Genomic DNA, 11,295 nt, shown 5'->3' with positions numbered 1-11,295 from the left:
CAAACGATTGTTTTTTGAGACCCCCAGTCAATGGTATTCTGTTGGAGCGGCCCAAATGGACTATGAGAGTAGGCAACAGACAAGTTTTTAAAGGCCTAGATCAGAATGGGCAATAGCATCCCTTCTAGCACATTCATAAGCCATCCCCCATTCAAAGGATGGAGAACTAGCCTACATCTTTTGATAGGAATACCTGCAAACCTACACTGCAAAGGGACATAGATACAGGAAGGGAAATAATTGTGGTTATTATTTTTAAAATCAGCTTTTTTGAGGTGTAATTAACATGCCAACAAGCAGCCTGTGTTTAAAATGGACAGTCTGACACGTTTTGACATATCCGGATGCCTGTAAAACAATCATCACAATCAAGGTTATGGACATACCCCTCCTCCTCGAAACTTTTCTCACGTTCCTTTGTAATCCTACCATCTTTCCCCTTCCCCCATTCCCAGGTAACCCCTGATTTGCTTTCTGTCTCTATAGATTGGCTTGCCTTTTTTTAAAGAATTTTATAGAAATGGAATCATAAAGTAGGTACTCTTGCCTGCCTTCTTTCCGCAGCATAATTATTTTGGGATTTATGCCTGTTCATTCCTTATTTGTGAGTGTTCATTTGTATAGATACAAGAATTTATACATTCACCTATTAATGGGTTTGGATTGTTTTTAGTTTTTGGTTATTGTAAATAAATCTGCTATGAACGTTCACATTCAAATCTTCGGAGATATCCTTTCATTTTTCTTGGGTAAACACCCAAGATTATTTTTACGTTGAAGTTTTTTGAGAAACTGTCAAACTGTTTTTCAAAGTGGTTGTCGCATTTTACATTTCCCTGGAAATGCATGAGGGTTCTAGTTCCTCTAAATCATAGCTATCCATCCCTTGTAATTGGTAACTTTAAATTTTCGGCTACTCTCATAGGTATGCACTGGTACCTCATTGAGGTTCTAATTTGTATTTCCCTAATGATTGACAATGTTGAGAATCTTTTCATGTGCTTACTTCCCTCTGGTATATCTTCTTTAGAGAACTATCTATTCAAATCTTCTGTTCATTTTTGAAAATGGTTTTTTTTTTCTTATTATTGACTTCATTTAATTATTATTGGCTTTTCAGGGTTATTCATTTATTCTGGGTATAAATCCCCTTTCAGAAATATAATTTGTAAATATTTTCTCTCATTTTGTGGCTTTTCTTTTGTTCTCTTAGCTATCTTTTAAAGAGCAAAAATTTTAAACTTTGTTGAAATTTAATTTATCATGTTTTTCTTTTATGGATTATGTTTTTGATGCAGTATCTAAAAACTCCTAACACAGTGCTCGCTTTGGCAGCACATATACTAAAATGGGAAAGATACAGAGATGATTAGCATGGCCCCTGTACAAGGATGACATACAAATTAAGGAAGTGCTCCATATTTAAAAAAACAAAAACAAAAACAAAACTTTTAACACAAAGTCACTAAGGCTTTCTCCTGTGTTTTCTTCTGGAAACTTTATAGTTAATAGAATTTACTGTTTTAGATGCTACATTCATATTGAGTCAACTATTGTATATGGTGTGAGGTATGAAGAGCTGATTGTTTCAGTATTGTTTGTTGTAAATATTAGACTTTCTCCATTGAACTGCCTTTGCATCTTTGTCAAAACTTAGTTGTCCATATGTGCATGCATCTCTTTCTGAATTCTATTTTGTTCCATTGAAGTACTCATTGGTGTCCTAATACCTTACTGTCTTGCTTACAGTTTTATAGTGAGACTTGAAATCAGGTAGTGTTAGTCCTTTATCCTCATTTTTCTTTTTCAGAGCTATTTTGGTTTTTCAGAATGATCACGGCTTACCTGCATGCTGGAGGAGACTTCTGCAGACCTCTGGGATGCTCTCTCAGTGCAGCTCTCTTATCTCTGGTACTCTGTCCTTTAACTCTAACCACCCTGGTGTCTCCAGACTCTCAGCTCTGTCTCCTCAGCTCAGTCCATTATCTTCTGAAAGGTGGCCTTGCCCTATGCCATGTCCTGGAAATACTCTCAAGGCAGGAAGTGGGGGAAAATCATAAGACTCACCTAATTTGTTTCTTGTCCCTCAAGGGTTATTGTTCTCTTTTACTTGATATCCAGTGTTTTGTAAACCATTGCTTCATAGATTATGTTTGTTTTTTGTTGTTTCAGGATGGCGGGTAAAAGTGTTACTCCATCTTGGCTGGAATAAAGCCTCAAATATGGCTGTATTTGCAAGTAATCTCCTACAGGAGATATAAAAAACCAAGACACTAGTTATTCTTGTTTTTCTATTTTGGCTTTCGTCATCAGGTGAACATCTATACCTCAATGTGGAAATAGTCATAAGACATTTTGCCCAGTAATAGTTGGGTCAAAACAACAAGCTGTAAACATTCAAACTCCCTTGGAATTGAAGAGCAGCAAAGTATTTGGTAACTTGTGGGCATATGGTGTGTCTGATACAGCAGACATAACAACGTATTTCCTAGAAATGTTGCTTGCCAAGGTCAGTTCAATTCTACGATGCGAAGAGGTGTGATGTAGTCTGTTGTTTGGGAAACTGAAGTAGTTCAGCCTGGAGAAGCATATGTAGTATGTGTGGTGGGAAGGAAGAAAGAGAACTGCAGGGATCAAGGGGAGTTATTTAAAGAAAAAGCTGGAACACTATGCAAAGTCTAGACATGGTAACATAAGCAACCTTGTACACAGTGCTATGGAATTTGGATTATACTGAAGGCAGTGGAGAATCTGATGGATATTAAAGAGTTTAATGATATTCATACTTTACAAACACGATTTTGGAAAAAGGGTATGGGCAATGCTCAAACAGGATTTGAGTATAATCATGCAATATGTAAGAGATTCATTAAGTGGATTCTGGAATAGTTCTACTGAGGATTGAGAAAGACTTTAGAGAAACACTAACATAGGGTTGTAGAAAAGCAGGTGAGTTTAGGAGATATTTAAGAGACAAAGTCAGTAGAACTTTAGAATTGTGTAAACATATTTAGGGACTGGAACATGATAGGGAGAGAAGAATCTGGATTTTTGACTCAATGGGAGAAGTTGGAAGAGTTGAACAAACAGATGAACATAGGTGGATTTTTGTGTCCACCTATGTGTGTATCAACAGACCTTCATGTGATAATTTGCACTTTCTTAGACATTTCAATGTTATTAAGCCTCTCTCAGTTCTATCACATAAATCCAACTCATACTGGCATAAGAAGAAAAGGAAATTTATTGGCTCTCATAATTGAAAAATCTGAGGTGTCTTTCCTCAGGTATAGCTGAATCCAGGTGTTTAGTAATCTGTAAATTGTCACTCTTCTTCTTTTGGCTCTGATTTTCTCTGTGTTGCCTCTGTTCTCTGAGAGCCTATTTTGTGTGTTTGTGTATGTGTGGGGGTGGCAACTATGGCTTCCATTCTATCAGTTAAATAATCTCAAAGGAAGGAGAATGGATCTTTATCAATGGTTCCAGTAAGAGAGATGAAATGGACTCTCATTGGATCAGTCTGACTCATGTGCCCAACACTAAGTCAATCACTGTCCAGGGAGATAGATTATTCTCATTGGCCAGAATAGGATCATGTGACGCCTTTAGAACTCTGAGTCAGCTGCACCAGAATCATGCAGACTGAGTGTGATTCACCTGCCCACCTCTTCCAAGGAAAACTGAAGGGCTACCACAAGAATGGGACTAGATGCTGAGCAGGCAAAAACAACTTCTGTCTCCCATAATTTACTTCTAGTTCTAGAGCAGCAGCTGCACATTTGATGAATGAAAATGCTTAACTTTGGCCACTCTTGAGATCCTGCCTCACATCTGCTTCTCCATCATAGTAGCCTGTTTACTTGTCACTGGGAATCATGACTTCTTTCAAAGAGGGAAGACTGATTGTGTACATTGTTACTATGCCCCCCTGCAGTGGAGCTGGCTTCATTTGATTTTCAAGCAGCTAAGGAAAGAATCCATATCCCCAGTCTGTATTCATAGTGTGAAGTGTGATTAATAAAATGCCTCCTGAATAACAGTGCCATATTGGCAATTACATTTATGGGATGTGCATAGAAATAATAGAGCTGCACAGTTTCACTGAGACAGGGACAGTGAGAATCAGCAGGCATCTGAGGTATCATGCAACCCAGTGTTCTCACGCTGTCAAATTCTGATTGTTTTTAACATTGCTTTTTCTACTTCCACATGAAAGCATTTTATTCAGATGTTTGCATGGATTCAAGAACCTCTCTTGATGGTTTTCTGCCACCTTGGGAACCCTTGATCTCATTCAGCCATCTTCATTTTGACAGTTAAGGAAATTAAAAGAAATTGGTAATGAAGAGGAGTGCTTTACACAGAATCACATGGAAGAGCTAAAACAAGAACCTGTGTCCCTTGGACTCTTCTAATTTTGAGGTTTTTCCACTACAGTTGACCCTTGAACAAGGCAGGAGTTAAGGAATTCATCCTCCCGGTCCCACACAGTTGAAAATCCACATATAACTTTTAACTCCCCCAAAACTTAACTACTCGTAGCTTACTGTTGACTAGAAGCCTTACTGATAACATAAATAGTCGGTTAACCATTATATGTACATATATTATGTCCTGTTCTTACCATAAAGTAAGCTAGGGAAAGAAATTGTCTTGAAGAAAATCATAAGGAAGAGAAAATACATTTATAGTACTGTACCATGCTTATTGAAAAAAATCTGCATGTAAGTTGATCTATGCAGTTCAAATTCATATTGCTCAAGGGTCAACTGCATATCAGGCTAAACCTGTTGCATGTTCCATTGATAGAGAAAGACTTGGTGTTCTAAAAAATACTGACATTTAAGAGAAATTGCTAAAGCAATTTTTGGGCAAGTTAGACTTTTTCATCATGTCCCTTAACGTCCACTTTTTAGAAGAAACCCATCCTTGCCCTCCATGTTTAATAAAAAGGGAAAGGGACCGGCAGCCACGTGTTGAACACTTACTCTGAAGTTCTTTAAACCGCCTGACAATTCTGTCAAGGAGCTAGTGTGATTGTCATTTTATAGATGATGGAAGGAAGCGCAGAGAGATTGGAAATTGCCCAAGTTTGCACAGCCCACAATGGGGAAGGCTTACCAATCATCATGGCTGTGCCTTGTTTGTTCTTTAATGAACATTTTCTACAGGTAAGCAAGGACACTTCAAAGATGCTGAAAAGGTCATTGGCTGTCATTTATTTACTAGACTGTCAAGGTGACATGTAAGCAATAATAGTAACGACAATAAAAATAATCTATAGCACTACATTCTTCAAGGTAAGAATATGCACTTAACGTTTCAGACCTTCAAAAAAGTAGAAGGAGGATGAGGAAGAGGAAAAAGAGGAGGAGGGGGATGGGAGGAGAAGAAGGAGGGAAAAAAGCATGTCCTGGCTTCTAGCGGCTGTTGACTTTCTAAGAACCTTCTCCCCTTTCAGCCAATGCAGAGATCAGCAATCCATAGCCTAAAGGTCATACTCAGTCTACTGCCTGTTTTTATAAATAAAGATTTATAGGAACACGTCCATATACATTCATTACCTATTGTTCACAGCTGCTTTTGTGCTCCAATGGCAAATTTGAGTATTGCTGATGGAAACTGCATGGTTTACAACGCCTAAAATATTCACTACCTTGCCCCTTGCAGAAAAGGTTTGGTGACCCCTCGGCTAAAGGAATGGTTTGTTTGCAAACTGTATTCTCAGGAGATTTATTAGTTCACTAAAATGGAACTCAAAAGCCTCTTTCACTAGGTATGGGTGTCAGTGTACTAGGTTATTGGGGTCTAACTTACCTCTAACAGAGCAGGACCGCTTTCATCAGTATTGCATACTGAGCTTTCACAGTTGAATCTGTGTTAGGTCAGGTGATGGACTGGAGACATTAGGTCAGATTCCTGGAGAATCCTATAAGTGTTTGTTTAACTGCTGACCCTGGGAGGAAAGTCCAGGTGCCTGTGAAAAGTAAATTTGAGTATTTGACACTTTTTTTTTTTTTTTTTGGTAACAATGAGAAAACAGAAATTCTTCTGCCTATGGCAAAATTGTATTTACTTGAGAATCAGAGGCTTCTGGGGGTAATTGTACTGGGTGTTTTCCTTAGGAAATATGCCCTGCAATGACCATAAAGTTTGGGTGGATGATAAAAATGGTCTATAAAATATGGTCTATAAAATATGGTCTATAAAAATAATGTGTTAGAATGGATATTTTGCTTGTGGAGAGTTTGATCATGCAGGAAGTCCCTGAGGCATATTACCAAAGCACTGGACGTCTGAGATCATTGCTCATAAGAGCAATAATAACAATGGATACCATTTACATAGCATTTACTCTAGAAAGAGTTCTAGGTACCCTTCAAACATTTCCCCTGGATAATTTCATCAAATCCTCAGCACGAACCTATGAGTTAAGTACTCAAATTATTTCCATTTAACATAGCAGAAGCCTGAAGCTCCAAGTTATCTAGTAAAAGAAGGTGGGGCTGGGACTATAATCAAGCCTGTCTGACCCTAGCACATGAACTTACCTGCATACGGCTGTCTCAGTAGAATGTTGAGGATGAAGAACAGCTATGGCTAGGAGCTGATTCCAATCTTCTCTCAGAGTGTCTGGGACCCAGGAGTCCAGAGAACATATCAAGGTCTTTAATCAAATGCCGATATCTGTGTCTATAAAGGCTGAGCACCTGCTTGCCAACTCTGAAATAATTGCAGCAGGAGACAGTGAAGTTTTGTTTTGGTTTCAAGTATGTGTAAATTCAAACATCTGTTTCTTTTGAAAATTTTGCTGAAAATATGACCATGTTTAATATATAGGCATGTAAACACATAGCCGAGGTTCCTTCTAGGACCTTGGAAGGAGCCCATGAATACGGGGGATTAAGCTTCTACAATAGACAGTTGGCTGCTAGCTGTGAATTTGGGGATTACATGATTTTACAGTTCATGAGACTATTACTAATGTTTGTCTTATCATCTAGAAAGAAATTTTGTAAGTAGAGAAAATATGTGGCCTTTGTTACTTCATTTTATTGTCACATAGTAGATACTCCTTTGTGTTTTAAGGTTCTAAGCTGAGCTTTATTTTTTGCCTTCTGCTTGAAGGCAATCACATTGTAGTTGGGAAAGAGGAGATATTCTTTCAAAGAGGAAAGTTAATGTAAGGATGTTGAAGCACATCAAAAGTTAGGGAATAAACTGAGGGCTACAGAAGGGAGATAGGGGGATGGGGTAACTGGGTGATGGGTATTAAGGAGAGCATGTTTTATGATGAGCACTGGGTGTTATAAGAAACTAATAAATCACTGAACACTACATCAAAAATTAATGATGTACTATATGCTGGTTAACTGAACATTATAAAGAAAGAAAGATAGATAGAAAGAAAGGGAAAGAAAGAAAGAAATTAAAAACCCAGAAAGCTGGTTCCACCCTTAGGAATAGAAGGTCAAAGGAAGGAGATGGTTACCAGAACTAGACCCCAGGATTATCTGACAAGAGACACAGTTATGGCAAGGACTGACTAGTAGGAATGGGCACTATAAAGGAGGAGCTTCCTGGCTGGTGCTGGGACAATGGAGGAGAGTCATCGTCTGTCAGAGGGAGGAATGTGCTGGCTTCTTTCCTCCTCCCACATTCAGTCTTCTCCCAGTGCCTTCTATCAACCCAGAGCCAGTTGGCAAGGGAGCCTTGGAAATGTAGTTTTCTGCAATAGAGAACAGAAAAGAATAAAGATTGGAAATAGAGCTGAGAGGAAAAATCTCAGCACAAGTCACAAATACACTTAAGGAATGTTATGGGCTAGATTGTGTCTCACACCCCCCACCCCCCCAACACATATGTTGAAATCCTAATCCAGTACCTAGGAATGTGGTTGTATTTAAATATAGGATCTTTGAACAGGTAATTAAGTGAAGATGAGATGATCGGGGTAGCCCTAATCCAATACAACTGGTGTCCTTATAAGAATAGGGAATTTGGATATGGATGAGCACAGAGGGAAGATCATGAAGAAGACAGGGAGAAGACGGCCATCTAGAAACCAAGAAGACACCAGAAGAAACCAATCCTGCTGACACCTTGATCTTGGACTTGTAGCTTCTAGAATCATGAGAAATAAATTTTTGTGGTTTAAGATACCCAGTCTATGGTACATTGCTATGGCAGCCCAAACTACTGCAACCTCCAAAATATTCCAGGTTACAGTATTCTGAGATATAAAATGGTCTATTATGACCTATGGAGATTGTCTTTAACACTCCATGGTTAAGTTTGTTGTCCCCAGGTTCCTTTAGCTTCTGAATTGCAGAAATCATTTGGTCATTCCCGCAGATGGAAGTCTCATTCATTATCATTTAACTCTCCCTTTCTTTCTTGAGGTTCCTAGAGATCTGTGATGTCTTATCTGTGTACAAAGTACATCAATTAGTTGTTTAATTTTAGAAAATACTCCCTTATCCATAGGCCAGGAAACAAAGAGGTGGTAAAATTTGCTTCTGAAACTGTCCAATTCCTCAAGGAAAAACAAAAATGCTTTTTGGAGCTTCCTCAACTTCTATATGGGAATGGTTAAATAATAAATTCCTTCAGACCAGATGGCGATTTGATGCTTTAGAGGCAAACTGCTACCTTTTCATTTTCCCTTTGCTGCACCACAATTCATGTGGATCAGGACAACAGGAGCAGGAGGAAGAACGTTCTGCATTTTCTCCCCATCTGTTCCTGTAAGGTCAGTGTGGTAACAATATGGCATTCACTGCGGGATGACAACACAAGACTCTAGACTCAAACCCGCAGAATCCTATTTTATTATAGGAATTTGTACTGCGAGACCCTGAAGGGAATTGTGGCCAGTTCCAGAGCCTGAAAATATGATTACTGAGTCCAGTTATGTAATAAAAAGAACATTGTATTTGGCCACAAAATACTAGGACTTGAGGCCTGGCTATGGGGCTTCCCATATGTGTGACCTAAGGCAAATGACTTTTTCTCTCTGGACATGAGGATCTCATCTGTCAAGTGGGAGCAATACTTACCCTTTGACAAATTTAAAAAGCTGAGCAAACTGCAAAGCTGATAAATCTGAAGAAATCCTCACTGAGATAAATGATAAGAAAACTTTTGAAAATTACAGATAATGAGAAAGCAGCCAAAGAGAAACAATGTGTTACCTATGGGGTGCATCAATTTGAATTACAGAAGATTTCTCATATAAAATCAAGAGGCTAAAAGGAAGCAACACAGTACTTTTCAAGTGTTGAAAGAAAAGAACTGTAAATCATGAATTCTCTACCTGGCAAAATTATGCTTCAGAAATGAAGGGGACAAACACTCTCAGATAAAGGCAAACTAAAAGAATTTGTTATTAATAAGACCTATCTTATGACCAGCTAAAGCAACTTCTTCAAACAGAAAGAAAAAAAAGAGGAAATCTTGGAACATCCAGAAGGAGGAAGAGATGGAAAGAAGAGAAATGTGAGTACAAACAATGGATTATCCTTTTCCTCATGAGTTTCCGAAGTCATATTTGATGATTGAAACAAAAATTACAGCATGATCTGATACCCAAGACAATATTTAAGAAGGTAAAAGACTTTAAATGCATTGAGATTTCTACACTACTCAAAATGGTAAGATATTGATACTAGTGGACTATTATGAGTCACATATGTATGTTTGTAATGTACAGAGCAACCACTAAATAAAATTTTCCAAAGAGATATATTAAAAAATATTATAAATAAGATTGAACCCTAAAATATGTTCAAGTATTCTGAAGGAAGACAGGAGAAAGAAATGAAGACTAGAGAAACAAATAGAAAATACTACAACAAACAACAAAAAATGACAAACTTAGGCACAAAGATATCAATAATTACATTAAATGGAAATGGTCTAAATATGCCAATCAAAAGGCAGACATTGATAGCATTGACTTTAAAAAAATTATAATTCAAGTATATGCTGCTCATAAGAAACTTCAAATTCAATAATGTAAGTAGACTGAAAGTAAAAACATGGAAAAAGAGATGCAAACATTAATCAAATGAACAGGATTACCCATATCAATATCTGACAAAGTAAACTTCAGAGCAAAGAAAATTACTAGAGACAAAAAAGGGACATAATGTGACAAAAGGATCAATTGCCAGGAAGCCATTACAGTCCTAAATATGTATTCACTGCACAACAGAGCCTCAAACTACATTAAACAAATACTGACAGAGCCAAAAAGAGAAATAGACAAATCCACAATTATAGTGGGGACATCAGTGTTCCCTTCCAGGAACTGATGGAATCTGTTAGATGAGATCAGCAACTAACAGAAAATCAGCAAGGACAGAGAAGATGAGTAACACAATCAACCAACAGTATTTATGTAACATATATAGAACACTTTACCAAACAATAGCAGAATACATTCCCCTCATCCCAGCAGCCTTAGAACATTCACCAAGAACCTTATCTTAGGCCATAAAATGAATGTTGGCAAACTTAAAAATAATTGAAGTCATACACAGGGTACTCTCAGATCATAATAGAATCAAATTAGAAATCAGTAACAGAAAGACAACAAGAAATCCCTGAATGCATGGAAGTTAATGCCTTACTTAGAGGGGAAAACAACCTTAATTTAACAATGGCAAAGCCTCAGTTATCTTGTAGGTCCTCTTTAGCATATGAAAGTCCTTTTGAAAACCTCCCTTTTTCCTTACCTCCAACTCCCAAGTATATAACCCTTCACCCCTCACAACCTAGGTGCACCAGCTCCCTCAGCCCATGGGTCCTGTTCCCATGCTTTAATAAAACCACCATTTTGCACCAATAAAATAAAATAAAATAAAATAATCTTCTAAATAACTCAAAAGGAGTTAAAGAGGAAGTCCCAAGGGAAGTTAGAAAAAAAAAAAACAAACAGAAATGGACAAAAGCACAAACATGACATCAAAATTTGTGGGATGCAGCTACAACAATATTGAAAGGAAAATTTATAGTACTGAATGTTACATGAAAATGAGGAAATGTCTCAAATCAGCAATTTAAGTCCCTATCCCAATATTTTAAAAAGGTAAAAAATGAGTAAATAATACAGGACAGAAATCAATTAAACTGAAAATAGGAAAGCAATAGAGAAAATCAGTGGGGAGAAACTAGTTATTGTTAAACTTCTAGCCAGACTGACAAAAATTAAAAAAAAAATATGTCACCAAAAATCATGAAGGAAATAGTGGATAATACTTCAAATCTTTCAACCATCAAAAAAAAAAACGA

The 11,295-nt window shown here is 37.4% G+C and overlaps 1 non-coding gene across 1 annotated transcript; it reads left to right on the top strand.

Moving 5' to 3' along the window:
* Positions 1-1,319: 1,319 nt before the first annotated feature.
* Positions 1,320-1,426, top strand: LOC116573843. The gene has a single exon (XR_004279030.1). It is a non-coding gene; the product is annotated as a U6 spliceosomal RNA (small nuclear RNA).
* The last annotated feature ends 9,869 nt before the right edge of the window (positions 1,427-11,295 follow it).

The sequence above is a fragment of the Mustela erminea genome, chromosome 14, assembly GCF_009829155.1.
Source record: "Mustela erminea isolate mMusErm1 chromosome 14, mMusErm1.Pri, whole genome shotgun sequence".
In the NCBI taxonomy this organism is placed as follows: Eukaryota; Metazoa; Chordata; class Mammalia; order Carnivora; family Mustelidae; genus Mustela; species Mustela erminea.
The sequence above is the reverse complement of the archived record's forward strand: the minus strand, read 5'-3'. Positions and strand labels throughout refer to the sequence as shown.